General features: G+C 37.7%; 1 protein-coding gene across 4 annotated transcripts in view; it reads right to left on the bottom strand.

The window, feature by feature from the left end:
- Positions 1 to 24,998, bottom strand: part of MGAT4C (MGAT4 family member C) — a 683,798-nt gene that overhangs the window by 164,787 nt on the left and 494,013 nt on the right. The window contains exon 4 of one of the 4 annotated variants that reach the window (XM_084637898.1): positions 6,729 to 6,773. The exons of the other annotated variants lie outside the window; for them this stretch is intronic. The gene's annotated coding sequence lies outside the window, so the exon portion shown is untranslated. The remainder of the gene's footprint in view (positions 1 to 6,728; positions 6,774 to 24,998) is intronic. 4 annotated transcript variants of the gene reach the window in all.

Genomic DNA, 24,998 nt, shown 5'->3' with positions numbered 1-24,998 from the left:
ATGTAGAGGCAATCAGGACACAACCCCATCTCACCTCTTCACGTCTATCTCTGACTGCAAATGACATTAGATTCGAGGTCTATATAATAAAATCAACAATTAACATAAAATACCATGACTACTGAACTCTTACATTGACTAGGTAGTAGTCTTTTTTGTATGGTGTAGCAAATAATGCCTATCTAGAGATATGGCATGAGATGAAGCGTTCCACACAATACAGCTGCACTGAAACATTTCCAGCTATCATTTTTAAGTAAGCCAGCAGAAGAGTGTATGAAAAGAAAACCTGACTTTCTATTCACAAAAAGTTATCTAGACTACCATAGGCTTTCTTTAGCTGTGTATCTCTCTCATGATACATCCTCTCAGAGTACAAATGCTAACCCTCAAGCTAGAAATAGATTTTGAAGTCATAAAAAGGTCAGCATCTTGGATCTACAGCCTAGTTTCAAAAGTAGAGAATATAAAAAACCAAAACAAATACAAAACTTTTGGACTAGTAATACATCAATAAAAGTTTACTTAAGCGTGATTCTTGCATACTCTGAGCTACTGGCAAGATAAAAGATTCATGTCATTAAATTTCCTGTGTATGAAAAAGCAGATGCTACCCCCTGTGGAACACTGAACTCTAGATAAAATATTCATGAAAGGTAAGGTATTGTTATTAATAATTCTACTGCTTACCATAGAAATGAGCCATAAGGTTAGTTATACTATTCTGTAGGTTCTAACCCCCCCTTTCCCCCTCTCTTCCAACCTTGTTTTTGAAAATGACATTTTAATGAATATTATGCTGCACTGGAGCTGTATCTCTATGTGGCAAATTCATATTATTTTATAATCTGATCCTATGTATTTTAAAGGCAAAAATAGCTGATTTAGCAAAAGAAGAGCAAAACCATCTAAAATGACACTGAAAAGGGTCAGCTCTGGCAAGGTGCAAGTTAACTCAACGAGACTGCTCACATATCTAACATTAAGGCTATGGTTAGGTGCTTCACTTGATCATGGTCACAGTTCTCAGTTTGAAGGATTGATCCCCAGGTGATTAAGTTATATAAAACAAAATACTGCTGCTGCTGAGACTGATAGAGCCCTACAGACTCCTCGATGTAAAGGGCTTGATTCAAAGCCCATTGAAGTCAATGGGTTTGGGTTCAGGCCTTCAAACAAAAGAGTAATGCAATCTTAAGCATTGTAGACCATAACAGGATTCAGAAAAAGAACTAGATACATTCATGGAGGATAGGTTCATCAGTGGCTATTAGCCAGGATGGGCAGGAATGGTGTCCCTAGCCTCTGTTTGCCAGAAGCTGGGAATGAGCGACAGGGGATGGATCACTTGATGATTACCTGTTCTGTTTATTCCCTCTGGGGCACCTGGCACTGGCCACTCTCGGAAGACAGGATACTGGGCTAGATGGACCTTTGTCTGACCCAGAAGGGCCATTCTTATGTTCTTATGTAAATACAGATATTGAAATGATTATAAAAGATATAGATTTGGACACAGATACTACAGCTTGGTTTTGCCAAGGCAATACCTATCCAGGAAACTGTAGAGATTTTCTTCTATCGGGGCTTCAAGTAATTATTGTGCTTTCAATTATTAACTTAAAATTGCAACAACTCATGATACAGTAGGGTCCTGCTTATATTTCACGTGTCATGATGTTGGAAACAATGTTCTGCGACTGTAGTAAAAAGTAGCCTTGTGTTATTTCCTGATCATGCTATTAACATACCTCACAAGTGTACACTAAGTACATAGGGTGAAATCCTGGCCTCAACTTCCCAGTGACAAACTTCCCCTTGACTTCACGGGGCCAGTATTTCACTCAAGAAGTTTTAAACTAGAAAAGAGAATTGTGTATTTCAGAATTAAAGTGTTTGAATCTGTAGAGTTATTTTTCCCAAACATAACCACAGACCTCATACAGAAGGACTCTAATGCTAAAATCACTGAGATATACTGGTTTCCATGACTTGAACATGGAATAAGCATGGAACATCTTAATAAGCAATCAGCAGAAAGATCATATAAACTAAAATCTCAATGATTTGAGTACTCAGATTGCTCCATACCTTGGGTATCTTGATTACTTTATACATTCTCACTTTAATCCATTATTCAAAGTCTCTACAAGATTTCAAAAACACTGCTTTGTTTTTATCTTTTATTTCTAAGCAGGCTGGTTGCTGAATGTGAGATACTGTCTGTCTAGATGTCACTTAGCATTTAAAAAAATTACCATTTTAAGAGAGCAGTAAAATGCTGGTTCCCTGAGGCATCATCCTCTCCTACCTTAAAACCTGCAGTGGTGGGCTCTGGAGGAAGGGATCTCCCTCAGAATTCCCTCCTGAGATCCCTTAACATCAGGGAGGCAGTTTTTTTGTCACTGAAGAAAAGGCAACAAGGCCCATTTACAAATCTGAAGGATCCATAGGAATTTGCATAAGCCCTATGCTGTTCCACAAGCATCTCCCCCTTCTTCCTAGCAGCTCAGCTTTATTGGAGCCTTGCTATTAGAGATTGCCCCATCTGGGACTATATTATCTTTTCCAGGGAATCTGTATGGGACTGAAGGGAGGAGATGTGCTCCCAACCCCATCCATGGCCTACTCACTTCTCCCAGATCCTTCTAATCTCTACTTTCTCCCACAACATGGACTCTAGACCCACAAAGAATGCACCACAGGCATGTGTGGAGGTGAGGGGGAAGTGGTACCATAGATAAGCATGGCCTTTCCACAGCACATGAGATCCACACATGGATAGGGCCCCTTCTGTGTACACTTGTCAGGCGGATGAGCCAAGCCTTCATTTGTATCAGTATTTCCAAGGTTCACAGTAACTTAGTTAAGGATTGCTCTCAATCTTTAAATCATAAACTAAATTCAAATGATTAGGAAATAGTTCAAATTCAGTTCAAACATTTATCAACGAGAACACTTGCCCAAAAGAAACAAGGATTAGACTTGTAAACTCAACTAAGTCCTCTAAGTGTATATATATATATATAAAAAAAAACTTTCACAGCATTGAAGTATCAAATGATTCAATGGCTACAATTAACAGCACTTTTGAAAAGTGGTTTTTATTATAATTACTCATTAAAAATTAAGCTGAAAAAAGTGGGTTATAAAAATATTTGTACCCAGAACTATCATACAATAAACTGTTTCTTCTCTGATAACTTCAACACTATGTCATTTAATATAACAACAGACCAGACACATAACAAACAGAATTATTATGATCACCAGGGAAGTATGCTTCACAAAGCAATTAATCCTCTGTAAAAAGGATTTCTTTTAAAACCCTGTGATTATAGTCTCTTTAAACATACAGGGTTTTTTTAGTTCTGTTTCTTTTATTTTCTTCATTCTGTTAATCGTATGTATCTGAATCTCACGCTGCAATTTTCCTGCTTATCAAAAAAGATGCTTAATACACTGTGATTAGCCCATTGGATGGAGATTTATAATTTATATTCTATGAAAGAGTTTCATGCTGCTCTAAACAGTTATCTCCTTTATTGTATTTCCAGTGTATGCTAGTAATGTAGGAGTGAGAGTATTTATTCTTCTCACTGAATAAAAGCGTCATATTGGTTCATGAAAGGGAAAAGTGCATTTCAAATGTGATATAGAGGGAAACTGTGAGCAGAGGTATACAAACCAGTCATGGGTATGGGTAGCACATTAATAGACCTATGACAGCTTGACAAAAACTTCACAATGAACAAGCTTGCTTGGTTTCCAAAAGCATACCAAGATTCTGCACTTAGCCTAATTAAAATCATACTGTTAATTTCTTTTCATTCTCTTATTTGTAATAGCCATTCTTTCTCTTTCAATTCTTTATTTTTTCCATTTAAGGAAACTGATGATTTCCTTCTTTCTTTACACTGGAGTAGAATATGTAACATGGTTTTGTTGCTTTGTCTTGTTGACTTCCTCCATACAATCATCCTTTATATCTGTTATACAAAAAGATCTTTATTTTTATTTACTTAACCAACCAAGTGAATCTTTCAGGATGCACCTGTCATGTTAGTGAATGATACCAGCAACAGTTGTCAAACCTTTAATGGTGCATTCAAAGCCAGATCCAAAGCCTATGGAAGTCAATGGCAGTCTTTACACTGACTTCCATGGACTTTGGGTCAGGTTTTCAGTACACGGAAGGGGGGTACTTCTTGTCTGAGCGCACTGGCAGCTAACATTAATATCATGGTGTGCTCTGGAAAATGTTCACTCAATGGACCACTCTTATGTGACACTAGACAAAACAAGATCTTCACAATTTTATGCTGCTATAACTACATTTTTATTGACTTTCCAGAACTTGAACAGCTTAAGAGAAGTAAGATTTATTGTGAGTTCAGGAAACCATGACTTCTCAATCATTTTTATTTTTCATTATATTTGAATCTTGAATGAGTATTTGCCCAGAACAGGCTAGTAGTCTTAGCTGGCCATCTAACTTAATAAGATTTTACAAAATGTTGTTGTTTTATTTAACCATAGCCCAGAAATTTCAAATGTTATCCCTTCAAAACCTACCAAAACCCTTGCTGACAACATATATGTCAATTTAGATAATCTCTTTCTCACTCAAATTACTCGTACAGCCAATTATTGATGCTGAGAACTTGTTTGAATCAGTAAATTTCCCAGACATTCTTTTGATCCATTTATCAGTATTATACCCCACCCATTCACTGGCTGATCCTTTACAGGATTTCACAATGATTAAGTGGGAGAGTAGAAGAACTGTACCACAGAGCAGTACAGGCTGACATAGCAGGTGTGTAAAGAAAACTCCACATCCTACACTAGTTTGATGACCATGTTCTTACTCCTCCTTATTCTTCCCATCATTGCAATTAAGAGAGTAGAATGGAAAGGGGATGTGTTTGGGAAAAGGAATGCATTTGGCACAGAGGAAATGGTCTTCTCCAGATTGGCACAAACAGAACAGCAATAATAGTCTACGAAAATTCCTGTAATGAATTTGAGTAGGAATATGACCACTGCAGGTTTATAGATTTATATAAATGGTATTCTTCCTGCAGTAACTGACAATGGGATAGCTACTGGCAACAGGCCCAATGCTTAAAAACAAGGTAACACTATCATCTCAAGCTGATTTGTGGACTTGGTGAGGTTTATTAGGCCAATATTTTTTGTATACCTTGGTAATGCTGGAAAGTGACTAATTGAATAATCCAGTGTGAATTTTGGCAGTACAAATTGCTGGAATACTTATATTTTCCAATGCTGAGGGCAGGATTTTGTGTGCTTCTATGTGCATATGGGCAATGTTGAAGGTGGAATTTGCATACTTTTATTACTCAGAATGATTATTTTATATTGTTATTGGACTATACTCAGAGTTGGAATATTTGAGTTTTTCTTTAATAATTAAAGATTATTAATTTAGAATGATTCTGGCACAAACCATCAGGGGAAACTTGGAAAGTATGAAATACTCCATATTCCTATAGTCCATGATTCCAAAACAAAGCCAAGTTTTGACAGGATTAAAAAATGTATCCGTTATATATTTTCTGTGTTTGCGGTTCTGCATAGGTTGACATATGGTAATAGGGAAATGTGATTTTACAAAGAAAGAAGGATAAAAATAGTCCCAAAATATTTTTTTAACTCCCTGATTTTTTTTTCCCCATAGAGGCTTTGTGACATAGTCAAATTACATGAAAGAGTGACCTGATATGAATGCTTCATGGCACTTGCTTGGATAACTTCTGTAATTTTTGCTGTCTTTGCCAAGAACAAGTTGTGTTCTCATTCTATACTCACCATGATTAAAGCTTTATACCACACTATCATGTATTCTCCCTCACACTGTATATACATGCACATGCTTAATCACACAGCTTCCAATCCTTCAGTTTGGGGTAGGAGCCAGGATTTTGCTTCTGTCTTATTTACCTGCGGTTGAATCTTTCAAACAATTGGCTGCAAATCCACTCAATATTCACTGGCATAAAGGTGGGGTTATTTTCCTGTGATCTCTATTAAATGTGCAATATGCCAAGATTTTTAAATAATGCATACAAACACAGGTAGGTGTTTGCAAGAAGTGGCTAATTTCATTCTTCATCTGAAGCATTTGGATTTGCAGACATTTAATATTCTTATTGTACGTTTCTAGACAGCCCATTTTTTCATAGAAGAAAGTCTTGATTAATTAAGAAAAAAATCATGGAATGCTCATCTTTAGATTCCATTTTTTATTTTATTTGGTTATAAATATAACTAAGGTTGAGAAACATTCAGGAAGAAAATGGGATATATTTATTTTGATTGTCCCCTTGCAAACACCAGGTCTCTTCTCTGCAAAACTGAGCTGGAGAAACAACTTCTGGGCAAAGGGCAACCCTCATTTAGCAGATTTGATATGAGGTAAGAATCCAAATGCTAACTGTGAAACAGACAGAAATTAGGTTGGACAGATGAATTAGTAAAGATTTCAAACTGTAAATTATTAAGAAGGACTCTGGTTTAGTGGATGAGACACCAAAAACAATGTAAAGCAAAGTCTGAATTAATATAGAACAGGGAAAATAACACCACTTATCTTTTAAGATTATTTATGAGGAGAAAATGAAAGCAAAGGGATGTTCTCTTAAATAATATTTGGCAATCTCAATTTAGAATGTATTGCACTGATAAAATGCTTCTGTACTCACTTTTTTATAATATGGCAGCTTGTTGTCTTTATAATGTTCTATATCCTTTAATAGAAGAGGAGAAGCCAACATTAGTATCCGCAAAAAACCCAAATAACTTATTATATTAGGTCCATTAAAAATCTGCAGGAAACTTGGTCAAATGATAGAGAAATTTTAGGAAATTCTAAAATGTGTTTTAAAATCAAATGGTCTCAGAACTGAAAACACTATTATGTTGTCTATTTTTTTTTGTACTTTTACTAGTATCTGTAAATAAAACTACTTTTTTTTATTTCAGTCTGTTTTCCCAATATTTATCCCCAACCCTAAGAGATATTTAATTCCCCCTAAAAGTCTTCAAAAATGTATAGGCCTTCTTTCTTCCCTTCCTTCCCTTAAGTCTATGATGAGGACACAAAGAAAGAAATAAAATAAGCCACTAAATCATTTCCAACTTGGAACCTTATTCCTATAGACTGTCCTTCTACATTAATCTAGCTCAGTGGTTCTCAACTCTGGTCCACTGCTTGTTCAGGGAAAGTCCCTGGCTCGCCAGGCTGGTTTGTTTACATACCGCATCGCAGGATCTGCCAATCGTGGCTCCCACTGGCCGTGGTTCGCTGCTCCAGGCTAATGGGGGCTGCAGGAAGGGCGGCCAGCACATCCCTCGACCCGTGCCGCTTCCTGCAGCCCCTATTAGCCTCAAGAAAGTGAATAAAGGTAGTGCATATCTTTGTTAAGGGCAGCCCATGGCCTCAGTCTCATTGAGAACACTGGGAGATATTCACCATTTGGAAAGAGGGTAATGCTTCTTGAATTTTTCCAAAGGAGATTATTATTCTTCCACCTTTACCGAAGGAGAAACTTTCAATATTGAAGTATGATGGGGAAAATGACTACTAACCTTCAACATTTCTTACCAAAAAATTATTCGCTGTACCATATATACTCAAGTTAATGCCTGAGCTGAGATCATTCGGACCAAAAAAATGTCTGGGCACAGAGTGCTACATTTCTTAACATTAATTTTAAAATGGGTCCTATAAATCAATTTCATTAACAAATTTACCTGTAAGTTTTCAGAAAACTCATTCTGTACTCAAAGAGTAAGTGCTTTAATTTTTGGGTGGATAGGCTGCATTCTTCATACATAAAGTGATTAAATTCCTGCTTTCAGTGCAAAACTCAACTCAGTCTCCACTATGTCGCTCTTACCGACACCTTCATAATATGCCAATATATGCTGATAACACCCATTTACTAGTTATCTATCTTCTACAAGAAACAATCAGACAATTATAAGAACATAAGAATGGCCATACTGGGTCAGAACAAAGGTCCATCCAGCCCAATATACTGTCTACCAACAGTGGCCAATGCCAGGTCCCCAGAGGGAGTGAACCTAACAAGTAATGATCTAGTGATCTCTCTCCTGCCATCCATCTCCACCCTCTGACAAACAGAGGCTAGGGACACCATTCCTTACGCATCCTGGCTAATAGCCATTAATGGACTTAACCTCCATGAATTTATCCAGTTCTCTTTTAAACACTGTTATAGTCCTAGCCTTCACAACCTCTTCAGGCAAGGAGTTCCACAGGTTGACTCTATGCTGAGTGAAGAAGAACATCCTTTTATTTGTTTTAAACCTTGTCATAAATATAAAGGGAAGGGTAAACCCCTTTGAAATCCCTCCTGGCCAGGGGAAAGCTCCTCTCACCTGTAAAGGGTTAAGAAGCTAAAGGTAACCTCGCTGGCACCTGACCAAAATGACCAATGGGGAGACAAGATACTTTCAAAAGCTGGGAGGAGGGAGAGAAACAAAGGGTCTGTGTCTGTCTGTAGTCGTCTTGGCCGGGGACAGAACAGGAATGGAGTCTTAGAACTTTTAGTAAGTAATCTAGCTAGGTATGTGTTAGATTATGATTTCTTTAAATGGCTGAGAAAAGAATTGTGCTGAATAGAATAACTATTTCTGTCTATGTATCTTTTTTGTAACTTAAGGTTTTGCCTAGAGGGGTTCTCTATGTTTTTGAATCTAATTACCCTGTAAGATATCTACCATCCTGATTTTACAGGGGGGATTTCTTTATTTCTATTTACTTCTATTTTTTATTAAAAGTCTTCTTGTAAAACACTGAATGCTTTTTCATTGTTCTCAGATCCAAGGGGGTCTGTGGTCACCTATGCAAATTGGTGAGGCTTTTTATCCAACATTTCCCAGGAAAGGGGGGGTGTGCAAGTGTTGGGAGGATTGTTCATTGTTCTTAAGATCCAAGGGTCTGGGTCTGTAGTCACCTAGGCAAATTGGTGAGGCTTTTTACCAAACCTTGTCCAGGAAGTGGGGTGCAAGGTTTTGGGAAGTATTTTGGGGGGAAGGACGCGTCCAAACAGCTCTTCCCCAGTAACCAGTATTAGTTTGGTGGTGGTAGCGGCCAGTCCAAGGATAACGGGGGTAATATTTTGTACCTTGGGGAAGTTTTGACCTAAGCTGGTAAAGATAAGCTTAGGAGGTTTTTCATGCAGGTCCCCACATCTGTACCCTAGAGTTCAGAGTGGGGGAGGAACCTTGACAAACCTGCTGCCCATTAATTTCATTTGGTGGCCCCTAGTTCTTATATTATGGGAACAAGTAAATAACTTTTCCTTATTCAGTTTCTCCACACCACTCATGATTTTATATACCTCTATCATATCTCCCCTTAGTCTCCTCTTTTCCAAGCTGAAAAGTCCTAGCCTCTTTAATCTCTCCTCATATGGGACCTGTTCCAAATCCCTAATCATTGTAGTTGACCTTTTCTGAACATTTTCTAATGCCAGTATATCTTTTTTGAGATGCAGGGACCACATCTATACGCAGTATTCAAAATGTGGGTGTACCATGGATTTATATAAGGGCAATAAAATATTCTCCATCTTATTCTCTATCCCTTTTTTAATGATTCCTAACATCCTGTTTGCTTTTTTTGACTGCTGCTGCACACTGTGTGGACGTCTTCAGAGAACTATCCACAATGACTCCAAGATCTTTCTCCTGATTAGTTGTAGCTAAATTAGCCCCCATCATATTGTATGTATAATTGGGGTTATTTTTTCCAATGTGCATTACTTTACATTATCCACATTAAATTTCATTTGCCATTTTGTTGCCCAATCACTTAGTTTTGTGAGATCTTTTTGAAGTTCTTCACAGTCTGTTTTGGTCTTAACTATCTTGAACAGTTTAGTATCATCTGCAAACTTTGCCACTTCACTGTTTATCCAGATCATTTCTCCAGATCATTTATGAATAGGTTGAATAGGATTGGTCCTAGGATTGACCCTTGGGGAACACCACTAGTTACCCCTCTCCATTCTGAAAATTTACCATTTGTTCCTTCCCTTTGTTCCCTGTCTTTTAACTAGTTCTCAATCCATGAAAGGATCTTCCCTCTTATCCAATGACAACTTAATTTATGTAAGAGCCTTTGGTGAGGGACCTTGTCAAAGGCTTTCTGGATAATGGTAATCATCCTGCTCAGTAAGCCACTGCTGACTCAATACCAATCTAGTTAAATTAATATTACTAAAGTTAAAGGAACATTTTGTTTATAGCACAAGATAAGAATCTCTTACAATCATGTGTAATTTTTTTTCATTACATTTTGAATTCTCTAATCATTGCTGGAGGCAGCCATTGGCAATTTCTGAGATAGATAGAAAAATAGATTGGAGTTAGTATGGTCAGCTCGATGAAGATGTCTGCTCAGTGCGTATTCATGGTCAAAAAGTAACTCAACTCTTAAAATTCTATCAAATGCTTCAGGATACAAATAATTCTGCAGCCAAGATTAAGAGATAAAGTTAACCCATGGAATAGTGGTGTAGAATTATGTGTATTGTTTGGAGTTCAGAATGCCCACTAAAGCAAATAGCATTGGCCACTGTGTGTCCATTGGTCTGTTTCCACTCTGTCTTGCTATGAAAATTTGAAGGTACCTATCCTACAAAAATGGACAGGGTAGCTTATCATCAAAGGCTGTTCTTATTGGATTACAGGAAGTTTAGAAGACAGGAGTACAGTGGATGTTACTGGCTGGCTATTGGTGCTGCAAATTATCTATCACTGAATAACAAATCCTATTGCTTTTGATTGCCTGCCTCAGGAATGATTTAAACATGTTGCATTTACTTCTGCCTTGGTTGCTGCTTGTGCCTTGATCTTCATACATGCGAAACCCGCAAAAAAACACAGAAATTGGGCTTGTTTTTGACTTAATTGGCTTGTGAGTTGCTTGTTGGCTAGTTTTTGGCTTGTAGCTTGTTGCTTGTTTGGCTTGTAGCTTGTTGCAGCTCGTTGCTTCTTTTTTTTGATGGGTTCCCAGCAAGCAGGGACAAGGGTGGGGAGAGAGTCAGGGATGCACAGCAGGTCCACCACAGTCACAGACTGCATGCCGGGGGGATTTAGTCAAATAGATTGTTGGGGTTCTGAGAGATTGACTTGTTTTGGTCTTGTTTTGAAATGGGATTAGCTTGATTTTTGGCTTATTGTGAAAGTCGGGGTGCTTATTTACTGTGTGAAAGTTGGCAACTGTGTTGATCTTCCTTGAAACTTTCTCCCCTACTCTGGAGCACTAATAAAAGTGTTGGGGAAATGAGTATTCTTTTCATGCCTCATTCTTCTTTCTACTAGTTCTTTTGTTCTTACCCTTCATTTTGTATATTTTATTATCTGTCTCATATTCACAATCCCAAAGCCTGTGCTCATCATCATCATCCTGAGAATTCTCCTTCCGAAAAGAAAAAGATAGAAAAAAATGCTTATATACCGTATTTTATTTCCAAATCCAGGAACAAGTAAAATGCCAGCAGCTAAATTGTACATGGTAATTTCTGCCTCCTAATTGTGAAATTGTTTTCCAATTTATTTCTCAAAGGTTTTCTCTAGAGAGATTCACCTAAACTTCCTTTTTCTCATTAGCTAGGAGAAGGCTTCTAATGGTAGCAAATCTATTTCCCTAATGGTAATCCCAATAGATATCCTCATTGTGATGTTTGGTTTCAGTCGCATTACTGAAAAATGCATGTCTTGAATGCATGGAAAAATTCAGAAACTAAAGCTGAAGAATTATTGTAAGGCTGTACTTCTGGCTGTTATGATTCACCTGCAGAAAGCACATTCTTCTCAATGTGGAGCATAGTATTATCTCTATGGTATCAGATAAAACTGCCTATTTTAACAAATAGGGGCGGTTTGATTTTTCCCCCCAGGGGACACACCACACTCCCCTTGAGCCATAGTTATTGGAGTCTTCTGCGTGCAGATGACCCTACTTGAAAACTTTCCTGGATCCAGTAGAGCCCTCTGCATGCAGCCATGTGGACTTAGGTGCTCAACTGTAGGCCACCATTTTTAAAAATCTTGGCCTAATCATATCTGGCTAAGTCCCAGCTATTTAGCTACAAAACTTAGAGGAAATGTTTAGCATAGAAAAAGAGAGTATTAACTACAGCAGTTAGATGAAATTAAGAAAAAAAATGTAGCAGAATATCAGGAAAAGTTCCCAACAGCAGCAGAAGGCACAGGGAAGCAATGGAAGCTAAAGCATTGGGCATTAAACTACAATAGGGCAAATGTACAATATGCGAGCAATCCAGTTCTGGCAGGATTTTGGCCTAGAAGGATTTTGTCATCTTTAGACTCCATGACTCAAAAATCATGAGTCTCCCAGGCACACTGTGAGAATTGAGAAATAGGCATCTGTCACACCTGACTTTTGCAATTTCTATACTTTTATGTTCTGAAGCATTTGATATAGACTCCTTTAAAATACTTAAAGTATATATTTCCTAGAGCACAATATATATGGTTTTACTCTGCTGTTGCAACAAGAGGTGAGGAAGGAGGATTTCTCCAAAAGGAACAGTCATGAAGACTGAATTCATTTAACAGAACGATGATGTGATGTGAAGTGATTGCAAATTCCAGCAGCTTCTGGAATGGAGTCTATGCTATTCACTCAGGCATAGTGAGAGCTTTCCCGGGGGGAGGGCAGGAAGAAGTGAAAATTGGATATGTTGTGATGGTTTGGTGGTAGAATACAAAAGAAGTTGTTAGTCACAGTGTTTAAAACCCCCTTCAGGACTGAAAACATTACCTCTTCACTGTCTTTGTACCACAGGGCAAAGCATATGGGAAAGCTTGGCAATGTAAGCAATTAGCAGCACTTTGCGTGCATTCACTTCACTCTGAGTGCTAGATGAGCATCTCAGAGGGAGAGTATATCCACAAACTTTAAAAAGCCACAAATTCAAAACACGTGATCATTCATTTAATTAAACAAAATTATCTAAAGCTACATCAGCTGGCATTTTGTTCATTTCACCATGCTTACATACCGGGACTGACTCCTCTGTGGTTATTACTTTCTGATGGCACTGCAGCTTGCCATTTCATTGATACGAAGAATACATGCATACACATTGTATTGCTCTGCATACATAGATAATACATGCATATTACGGGCATTGTATTTTGCCTAAAGCTCTTCAAAAACAAGATCTTACTTGAGTCTCCATGGCACAACTTTAGAAATGATCATTCATTTTTCAAAAAAGCTGGGCTTCTAGAAGAACTGTTTAAAAAAGCAAAAGTGGGAGGACTTCCTTTCAGGTGTTGAAGTCTCCCAAATTATTACAAAGACAGAATGGATTAACAAGGTAGCTAAAAATTCCAAGAATCTTCATGTATTCATTTCATACCTGAGAGACACCACTCCATGACTCTGGTAATAAGTTTCCAGTAGCTACCTACATGTAAAGAAGTGTCAGAGTGTGAAGAGCAAAGTACCATATGAGGAATGTGGTTTTACGATAAAAGAAAATTTGCAATGGAAAACAGAAAAAAAAAGAATTAAAGTAAGCACTGAGACAAAATACTTAATGCTCCATTGTTTTCCTTTTAGACTTTTCCCATTCCACCTAATACACCATACTGAATAATGGAAATCTCTGATTTCAGATTGACTTTAAAAGTACAGGTTTCAGAGTAGCAGCCGTGTTAGTCTGTATTCGCAAAAAGAAAAGGAGGACTTGTGGCACCTTAGAGACTAACCAATTTATTAGAGCATAAGCTTTCGTGAGCTACAGCTCACTTCCTCAGATGCATCTCTGTGTATATATAAAGCCTGCTGCAGTCTCCACGATATGCAGGGTGGGAATAGGTATTGTTTCATATTCTCTGTGTATATATAAAGCCTGCTGCAGTCTCCACGATATGCATCTGAGGAAGTGAGCTGTAGCTCACGAAAGCTTATGCTCTAATAAATTGGTTAGTCTCTAAGGTGCCACAAGTCCTCCTTTTCTTTTTAAAAGTACAAACTGTAGTCAAAAGATTCCTTCAAAATGCTGATATTGTAATAAGAAAATGCTTTGTTCAGTGAGATTTCTTTCTTTGTGATCAGACACGGTAGCTACTGAAATGCATAGTTAAGCTACCAGAGGTTTCTAAATGAAGAAAAACATATAATTATCATTCCACATAGGGAGTGTTTAATTGGCCCTGGATTTGTGCTAAAAAACAAAACAAAACAATACAACACACCAACAGCCACAAAAATGAGCATATTTATTCCTTCAGAATAAAGAGCCATATCCTCAGCTAGTATAAATCAGCATAGTTCCACTGAAGTGAATAGTGCTACACTGATTTCCAGCTGAGGATCTGGCCCCATATGCCACAGTAATGTAGGAACAGAAGATCTTCCATACCTGATCACACCATTCATCCGTCAAATCTAATATCTTAGCTCCAGCAATGCCCATCAATTAATAATTGAGAGGAAGATGAACCTCCATCCCCATGCAAATTGTTGGGAAAGAAATTCCTTCCTTACCCTGGCAAGTAATCAATTTATGCCCTGAAACATGAGATTTGAATATCCTCATTTTAGATTACAGCATTTTACGGTTATCCAGAACTTTTGCCCAAAATACAGTAATAGAAACTTTTTTTTAAGTGAAGGGGGGAAATGAGTGCAATTGGTGTATAGCAGGGATCAGCAACCTTTGGCACGCGGCCCGTTTGGGAAATCTGCTGGTGGGCTGGGATGGTTTGTTTACCTGCAGCGTCTGCAGGTTTGGCTGATTGCAGCTCCCACTGGCTGTGGTTTGCCATTCCAGACCAATGGGGGCTGCGAGAAGCGGTGGCCAGCATATCCCTCAGCCCACACTGCTTCCTGCAGCCCCCCATTGGCCTGGACCAGTGAGCCGCGGCCAGTGGGAGCTGCGATCAGTCGAACCTGCGGACGTTGCAAATAAACAAATCATCCTGCCCCGCCAGCGGATTTCCCTGACTGGCCGCATGCCAAAGGTTGCCAATCCCTGGTCTACAGCAAAATTTAGGTGTGCATAATCCATGCCAGAAAAGCTGATGACACTCATGCCTGCCATTTTCCTTCATCAGTTGTACAAAAAGAAAAGGAGTACTAGTGGCACCTTAGAGACTAACCAATTTATTTGAGCATAAGCTTTTATGAGCTACAGCTCACTTCATCGGATGCATTCAGTGGAATGATGAAGTGAGCTGATGGAGGTTCATCTTCCTCTCAATTATTAATTGATGGGCATTGCTGGAGCTAAGATATTAGATTTGATGGATGAATGGTGTGATCAGGTATGGAAGATCTTCTGTTCCTACATTACTGTGGCATATGGGGTCAGATCCTCAGCTGGAAATCAGTGTAGCACTATTCACTTCAGTGGAACTATGCTGATTTATACTAGCTGAGGATATGGCTCTTTATTCTGAAGGAATAAATATGCTCATTTTTGTGGCTGTTGGTGTGTTGTATTGTTTTGTTTTGTTTTTTAGCACAAATTGAGGGCCAATTAAACACTCCCTATGTGGAAAGATAATTATATGTTTTTCTTCATTTAGAAACCTCTGGTAGCTTAACTATGCATTTCAGTAGCTACAGTGTCTGTTCACAAAGAAAGAAATCTCACTGAACAAAGCATTTTCTCATTACAATATCAGCATTTTGAAGCCACATCAGCCACACTATCAGAGGCTCGTTCACCTGCACATCCACCAATGTGATATATGCCATCATGTGCCAGCAATGCCCCTCTGCCATGTACATTGGTCAAACTGGACAGTCTCTACGTAAAAGAATAAATGGACACAAATCAGATGTCAAGAATTATAACATTCATAAACCAGTCAGAGAACACTTCAATCTCTCTGGTCACGCGATCACAGACATGAAGGTCGCTATCTTAAAACAAAAAAACTTCAAATCCAGACTCCAGCGAGAAACTGCTGAATTGGAATTCATTTGCAAATTGGATACTATTAATTTAGGCTTAAATAGAGACTTGGAGTGGCTAAGTCATTATGCAAGGTAGCCTGTTTCCTCTTGTTTTTTCCTACCCCCCCCCCCCCAGATGTTCTGGTTTAACTTGGATTTTAACTTGAAGAGTGGTCAGTTTGGATGAGCTATTACCAGCAGGAGAGTGAGTTTGTGTGTGTATGGGGGTGGGGGGGATGTGAGAACCTGGATTTATGCAGGAAATAGCCCAGCTTGATTGTCATGCACATTGTGTAAAGAGTTGTCACTTTGGATGGGCTATCACCAGCAGGAGAGTGAATTTGTGTGGGGGGGTGGAGGGTGAGAAAACCTGGATTTGTGCTGGAAATCACTTTAGATAAGCTATTACCAGCAGGACAGTGGGGTGGGAATAGGTATTGTTTCATATTCTCTGTGTATATATAAAGCCTGCTGCAGTTTCCACGATATGCATCTGAGGAAGTGAGCTGTAGCTCACGAAAGCTTATGCTCTAATAAATTGGTTAGTCTCTAAGGTGCCACAAGTACTCCTTTTCTTTTTGCGAATACAGACTAACACGGCTGTTACTCTGAAACCTAGCATTTTGAAGGAATCTTTTGACTACAGTTTGTACTTTTAAAGTCAATCTGAAATCAGAGATTTCCATTATTCAGTATGGTGTAGTATGGTGAGCCGTAGCTCACGAAAGCTTATGCTCAAATAAATTGGTTAGTCTCTAAGGTGCCACTAGTACTCCTTTTCTTTTTGCGAATACAGACTAACACGGCTGCTACTCTGAAACCAGTTGTAGAAACTTTTTCTGCTTTAGGACAGAATGGATTACAATAATGCCATGCATATTTTACTGCAGTTATGTACTTTAACTCAAATTTTGTAAGTCACCAAAAATGAATATTTAATATTTGAAGCACTAAAATAAATCTTGCTTTGTCAAGAGATTACTTTAAAATAAATTTGGAAGCATGGTCCTACAATTGATTCAGATGGGCTTTTTCTCTTGTAGCCAGACCAGTATGCATTCATTTCTGGCCTGGCTCAAACGAGCTCCACAGAATTCTAAATGTAGCTGCTGATTTGGATTTGATTACTTTGAGTGAGATGAGGGGAGGGAAGGCGAGAGTGGATTTTTAATAGAATCTCAGTTAGACACATCGGGGGAGCTTGACTCTGTCAGTTTAAATGTACAAATCTACCCTCAACAAAAGAACGTGTGCGAAGAGGATGAATGAAACCTGGTAAACATTATAGTTAATTTATTGCCTGAAACAACAGCCCTTTTAATTGATTGACAAATCAACAGAAGCAAAGAATAAGAAAAGTAAATGAAAACACTGTAGGAATGGACAGCTTTGTAATTGGAAATTGAAAAGGTCACTAAATGTGGCTCAGTGTAATTTATTTGAATTGAATCATTATTTTATTGAAATCTTTATTTGGAGCCTGAATATGGACAACACTAACTTTAATGCAACCCATTTTATTTTGATGACTTTAAACAGCAAATGTGGAGCTGTCCTGTTCCTGAAACCAAACAGTGACCAGGCTACTACATAGTGGTCGTGATAATCTGAAGCCAGTGTGAGATCTTTCAACAAATGATCTTTCTTTGGAGCATTGTGTCCTTCAGCAATAAATAATACTGTGTGTAAGATACTATTTTCAAAATTGCCTAAGTGACTTAAGAGCCTGAGTCCCATTTTCAAAAGTCACTTAGGATTTTTCTACATGAACATTATTTAATTTGCGGCAAGCTGAGGTGTGCATCTACCCCACACTAGACTAGCACAGTCTAACTGTCCATGTGAATCCGGCTTATGCAGCACCAACAGTTAGTTAAAGCACTTTAGCCCATTCCTGTTTCAAAGCAGAGTAGATCAAACCACACTAACAAACTGTGAGAGTATATCAAAGTATATCATATATGGCAGGCAAGCACAGGGTAGATTCACAGCCCTGCTTGCCACAGACTAACTGTTTGTGTAGACAAGCCCTGAGACAGTTAGTAGCCCGAATCCCATTGACTTTGAAAATGGGACTTTGATGCTTTAAATTTTTTTACCCATTGTTTTTATAAATTTTCAGATGAAATAGTCACTTTTCAAAAGAGGGTAATATTCATGATTTAAAGATAAAGAAACTTAGGTACGATGCAGAGACATGAAGATCACAAATTTACACTGGAATAGAACCTAGATCTTCTGACTTCTAGTCCCTGCTTTACCCACCAACTAACACAACCTCAGTATCTCTTGAGCAGAACACCATTTCACCACGCTCACCATTACTATATACAATTATATAAATTAGAGATGGGAAAGACCTATCACATCTCTCTGTCAATCTCCCCCGCAACTGAAGATTGTTCTCTACTGTACTTTTTCTAATGTTGTGGCCAATCAAACTCTACCACATTCCCTCTCATGAATTTTCCTCCTTATATTCAGCCTATGTATAACCCAAATTGGAATCTTTTAGCCAACTACTCGATAGATAGGATAAGAGCTGGGCAGAGAATGGAAATTTTGTTTCACAGAGAATTTTGAGATTTCAAAATTTATTTTCATTCTGATTTGGAATGAAACATGTACATTTTGACATGCTCCATTAAAGAATTTTTTTTTAAAAAAAGAGTATAAAATCAGTAAAAATATTTAATTTTAATTTTGACTTTTTATTATAATATATTATATATATATTATTTGTATTATATATTAAAATATATTTTATATATATATTATTTTTTTTATTATATGTAAAATATATTATTTTTATTATAATATATATGATAACAGAAAATTAAAAATATCAAAACAAAAAGTCATTTTAAAAGGAAAAATTGAAATATTTCATTCCAAAAATATTGAAACAGAATGTTTTGACCCTCTCCGAACTTTTTCTTTTTTTTACTTTGCTTTCTTGCAAAACATAATTCCAGGAAAATCAACATCATTTCTAAAGTGTTTTGGTTTTGATAGAACACCAATTTTCCTGGAAAACTGTTCTGTCAAAGTTCTTCTGACCAATTCTATTTAGGATAAGGAACTGAAATCAAACCAAGTAACAGACTTCCTGGGGCACAAAACCAAATACTTAATTACAAATGCAGATTACTTGAAAGATTACTTGGTACGATTTGTGAAAGATCCATTCAGACATTTATGAAAAGCAAACACAGATATTCTTTAAAATCATAATCAGTTCTTGGGTAGTTCACACATAGGAAAAATGTCAAATTCATAGGATATATTGTACAGAATATATAGTTAGTCCAGTTGTACCCGGAATGCACCAGAGGGTAAACGTGTAGAGTGGAGGCAGCCTCTATGCCAGCTTCTCTGATACCTGCTCTTTAGTAGCAAGAAACAGATCAGAATATAGAAACAGCCACACCTAGTGGAAGGAGTCACCAAAAGAGTAGGATTTTATAGAGACTGGGAGTGGCTAAGTCATTATGCAAGGTAACCTATTTCCCCTTGTTTTTTCCTACGCCCCCCCGCCCCCAAGACGTTCTTGTTAAACCCTGGATTTGTGCTGGAAATGGCCCACCTTGATTATCATACACATTGTAAAGAGAGTGGTCACTTTAGATAAGCTATTACCAGCAGGAGAGTGGGGTGGGAGGAGGTATTTTTTCATGCTTTGTGTGTATATAAAAAGATCTTCTACACTTTCCACAGTATGTATCCGATGAAGTGAGCTGTAGCTCACGAAAGCTTATGCTCAAATAAATTGGTTAGTCTCTACGGTGCCACAAGTACTCCTTTTCTTTTTGCGAATACAGACTAACATGGCTGTTACTCTGAAACCTATGCACATACAATGTACTTGCCAAGAGTAAGGAAGATATGCAGCTTTCTTCTAGGAACAGTGCTGCTCTTCATCAATTTTGTTGCTTTCCTCTAGTTAGTCAATATCTTCCTAATAATAAAATGTACACATACCTGAAAGCAACACTCTATTTGTGATCACACCACAGCAGCAGCCAGGGACTTACCTTTCTACTCCATGATGTGATATTTCTGTGTAACAGATCAAAACTGCAAGGATCTTTTAAATTTATTTTTGCTGCTGTATTGCATCAGAAACTGTTTCCTAACTTGCCATCTCTTATTAGCGCTAGGACTTCTTTTGACATTTCTCCTTCCCCGGTTCCTCCCCTTCTGAATTTTGGATTATTTTCTCCAGGTGCATTCACTTTGTATTTTTCCAAGATGTTTACAAGTTATAATCATTCATGCTCTCACTGCTTTGCACAGCTCCAGCAATGCTGTAAACTTCTCTCAAGTGGCCAACTGCGGTGAGTTTATGGCTATTGTGTGTCAACAGAGCAGTGCAAAGCTGCTGGAGCCAATCGGAGGATTTGGCCCTTGGAGTCCCTCTGTATTAGTTCTCTGTATTCAACTATATTTGCAACTCCTCATAGTTTACTAATATCTGCAGATGTCTTTAGCAAGACACTTATTCCCTTTTTAGATCATAATGAAGATGTAAAATAAGACCAGTCCTAACTTCATTCCTTCATTATGCTGTCAAATATGTTGGAACACCATGATACATTGCTGTCTTGATACATTGTTTATGGTCCTGAGGTCAATTTTCAGTCCCTTTGGTAGTGCTCCTAACCAAGCTGATATGACAATTGGAAACAGGATTTCCTAGGACATGGAATCATGTGCCTTATGAACACTATAATGTATAACATATATCACCATCTTTGTAGTCACTAAAGCCCAGATCCTGCAAAGATTTACACATACGGTTAACTTTATGCACAGCAAGTAGTTCCATGGACTTTCCCAGAATTGCTCAGTGTGGAAAGCTAAGCATGCATAACTCCATGCAGGATTGGGACCTAGGAACAGATTTTTAATGGTATCTACATGCCTAAAGATATAGATCAGTGCCTATTGGGATTTTCAAAAGTGCTTCGGCATCTAAACCTCATTCAAATCAAAGGGAGTTGAGCACCTAAATCTCCTTTAAATCAATCGGAGATAGGAGCCTGGGTACTTCTGAAAATTATATTACGTGCCTATCTGCATCTTTAGGCAGGTACATACCATTAAAAATCTGACTCTGTGTTTCTAACTCTCTTTAAAAGGTGTTCAGTTTTGTCATCATGTTAATTATAGGTTTCAGAGTAACAGCCGTGTTAGTCTGTATTCGCAAAAAGAAAAGGAGTACCCGATGAAGTGAGCTGTAGCTCACGAAAGCTTATGCTCAAATAAATTGGTTAGTCTCTAAGGTGCCACAAGTACTCCTTTTCTTCATGTTAATTATGGTTCCCATGTCCTCTTCACTTTCCCACCCCTTATCATATTTGTTCCTTTATTTTAGAGTGATAGTAGCTAGACTTATGGAAGGGTAATTGACAATAATTCCCTTAATACCCTAGGATACATTGTATCTGGACTGCCTTTTGTATGCGTGTTCAACCATTCCCTAACCTCCTCTTTACCAACAAATATTGTACACGGTCTTCCTTGTCTCCTAATTGCCCAAACTTCTTTTCTTTATTTGTCCAGATTTTCAGAAGTTCTTTAACTCAGCTGGTTTTGAGTCATTAATATACTCTGCCTCATTTATAAATTGACTTATTTTCCTCTAATCTTCTTTTACCTCTGACATATACATACAAACCCTTTAAATTGACATTAACTCCTACTTTCTTTATGACTTTACATTTCCCTTACAAACATTAATTGACTGTATATTCTTCTTAAGTTAATGCCCTGATTTTCAATTTCTGTTATATGTCTTTTTCCTCTTGTATGCAGACCTTTCAGCAATCCCTTGTGAAGTCATATTTTTTCCTTCCATTCTCCACCATTGTGACCACAGAAAAACTTAGAATACAGTTGTTGTACATGTTTACTACTGCCCACAAGTGGATGGAATCAGAAACCTAAATTATTTTAGGCCCTTCATTGGTAACAGATTATGGAGTCTCTTTGAGTTCAAGTGTTACAGTTTTTGAAGTAAGAATTAGAGCTGGGTGAATAGCTGAATTTTTTTATTTACTGGCAATTTAAAAAAAATGGGGAAGGGTCAAGCCAAAACTGAACATTCTGATTTTTTTTCTGGAGAATCAAAAAGAACTGATTGAAATTTTGCTACAGCAAATTAAATATTTCTTTCAGTGCTAGCTAGAGCCACAAAAATGAGCTGGTGGGGGCCGCACCAGTTAGGGCACTCATCTGTGATGTAGGAGGCCAGGGTTCCATTTTTCTCTCTGCCTGATGTAGAAAAGGGATTTAAACTGGCTCTCCCACCTTTCAGAAGAATACTCTAACCACTGGACTATGGGATATTCTGGGGCTGGTTGCTCCTGTTGAAGCTGTTCTATAACATTTAAATAATCTTTGGAGCAGGAAAGTTGGAACTTGGTTCTCTGAGATGACCACCCTAACCACTGGGCTAATGGTTATACAGCAGTCTTCCCCTCCTCATTGGCAAATGGCATTGGGTTCCAAAAAAAAATGTTTAAACTATTCAGCAAATTCATACCAAATTATTAATAGTTTTGCGTTAACTGAAACAGCATTTTTTATCAAATATAATATTCATCAAAAAAGAAAAAATTGCCCAGCTCCAGTAGGAGTGTCTGAAATCTATCCTCATCCTTGCTTTGAAGTCCCATGTATCCATTCTATGTAGCATCATCATGGCCATGACATTTCCAGATGGTCACTAACTTGTCAAAACAATTATTTTAAATTTTTTATTTGTGACAACATAACACTGGTCTCTCTTGCATATTTTTATTACTGTTGTATAGTTTAGTGCTCTACAATCCTTAGGTGTCTAGGATACCATCTTTTAAATATTTTCCTGCTTTAACAAATTTAACAAAAACACATAACTAATACCATAAATGTTTTCCGCAGCCTCATTTTAAATTAATTATTATTATTATTAAATATTTACTTTGTAACAGCACTCAAACATTCCTGTAAGGATTAGTTCCCCATTGTGTTAGGTGCTGTACAAACTCAAAAGTGGAGTATGTTCCTTACTCAGAAAACTTGTGGGTTTTTCTTAATAGAGAACTGATTCTTCTATGAAACATTCTTCTGTCTTTTAAATAGAGAATATATTAATTCAATATAAAATTTCTTTTAATTTAAAAAGTCTCATTTTTTCATGAATAACAAAAACTGTAATATTTGTTAAAAGGAGCAGTATGGCTCTATGGTCAAGATAACACTATACCTGATATGCCATATAAATGCTAACTACTGTTATTATTTTGTGCCTTGAACATGGACAGCAGTATGTAACATTGCACAGTTGGCAAAATGAGAACTGAACTACAAACAGCTTTATAAAAAATGGTTATTCCTATGCATTGTTAATGGGAAAACAGACCATGAAGCAGAAGTTTGCAATCACAGGAAGAATGAATGAATGTATTTCTAAAGGACTTCATACATTATGTATCCTACATTATAGATCTTAGATGCAAAACAATGGAATAAAATAAGTTATCTAAAAACATATGCACAAGAGAAAATTCTAATCCTTATGCATATTCCATTATGCTTACTAAGCTTGCTCTATCTCCCAGTAACTTACTGAGATAGGAATCAAAATGTGAAAGTCCATAATGGAGACTGGCAAGGAAGTATAAAAATTCTAGGCACTGTAAAATTAATAGAATCAATAGCCAACTTGATGTAATCCAAACATAAAGTCCCCCTGTTTTGCCTTCAGAGTTAGAAGGAATGAAAAATAACAGTAACAATTTATCAGTTATTAGCTCTGTCAGAGTTCCTCCTTTTCTCCAGAAGTGCTGCAGAAATTAGCATGACTAGAACAATAACAGCATCTATCAAGAAGCAGAGAGAGCAAAGAATGTTGAAAGAGGATAATAGGCGGATGACTCTCCCCCAAAACTACTCAGGCTGGTCCAAGGAAAAAAATTCACAAAAATATTCAATTTAAGACATATACTGTGGGGAGGAAGGGAAAGATTCAGAATAGAAGAGGGGGACTCTGAAAAATTCAGTGAGTAATTTTCTGGCAAGTGCCTTCTTCTTCTCCTACATGCCTGCAGAACCATTATAGCAAGGGGACATGCAAGCAGTACCCCAGGTTTGAGCTAGGACCGTTCCTGAGAAGCAGCCTGGAACAGTTTAACTGTAATTGGCTTTTGCAGAGGACTTGAGGCCCATTGGAGAGCTGTTGATGAATATGTGAGATGAACACCAAGTAGCAGTAGGACGAAAACAAGTCCCAAGAGAAGGCACCTTAACCCACATCCAAAGGCCCCAAAAAGATTTTGGGGAGCTTGGCATGAATCTGGAGGTCCACCAGTCTTCCAAGTCTCACCCAAGGCAGAGAGAGACTTTTTGAAAGCCACATGTCCCAAGACTAAGAGAAACATTAGTAAATAAAAACATCAATGAAGACTAGGACATGGAGGTGCTTTCATTGCTTCCAGGTGTTTGTATTTAGAGCCCTAAATGATTTCCAGAGCTAAAAACCATTCCATGTGCCCCCTGTGAGCCATTGGGGCTTTGTCAGACAGGACAAATCTGCCCCAGTCAGACAATGCACAAACAGTAGTCTCTCTGAACTACTAAGGGGACATCAGAAGCCCCAGAGCCACTTTCGTGCACTAGATGCCATGATTTTTTAACATGAGGAGAAACAAACGAGTTTTTAATGGATGAGTTTGTTTATTTATCTTGAAGAGACAAAGAAAAAGTATAAGAACACATAAATTATGCTGTCCTATATTAAGGATCACCCATTTCCAGAAACACTGCCATCATCTCCTGGGAAGTGAAGAATAACAATTCCTCGGAGCAGGTCTCCAGTGCTGCTGTGCAGTCTTTCCACTACTAGTTTTACTAGATCTTAGACAGTAGACATTTTTGCATCTGCTGCTTCAGCTTTTGGCAGAACAGTTTTCAACAAATAATTCTGCTCTACTGTCATTGAGAGAATGCTAAA

Source organism: Lepidochelys olivacea, assembly GCF_965140295.1.
Source record: "Lepidochelys olivacea isolate rLepOli2 genome assembly, chromosome: 1".
Taxonomy (NCBI): domain Eukaryota; kingdom Metazoa; phylum Chordata; order Testudines; family Cheloniidae; genus Lepidochelys; species Lepidochelys olivacea.
Note: the sequence above shows the minus strand (reverse complement) of the source record. Positions and strands in the feature narration are given on the sequence as shown.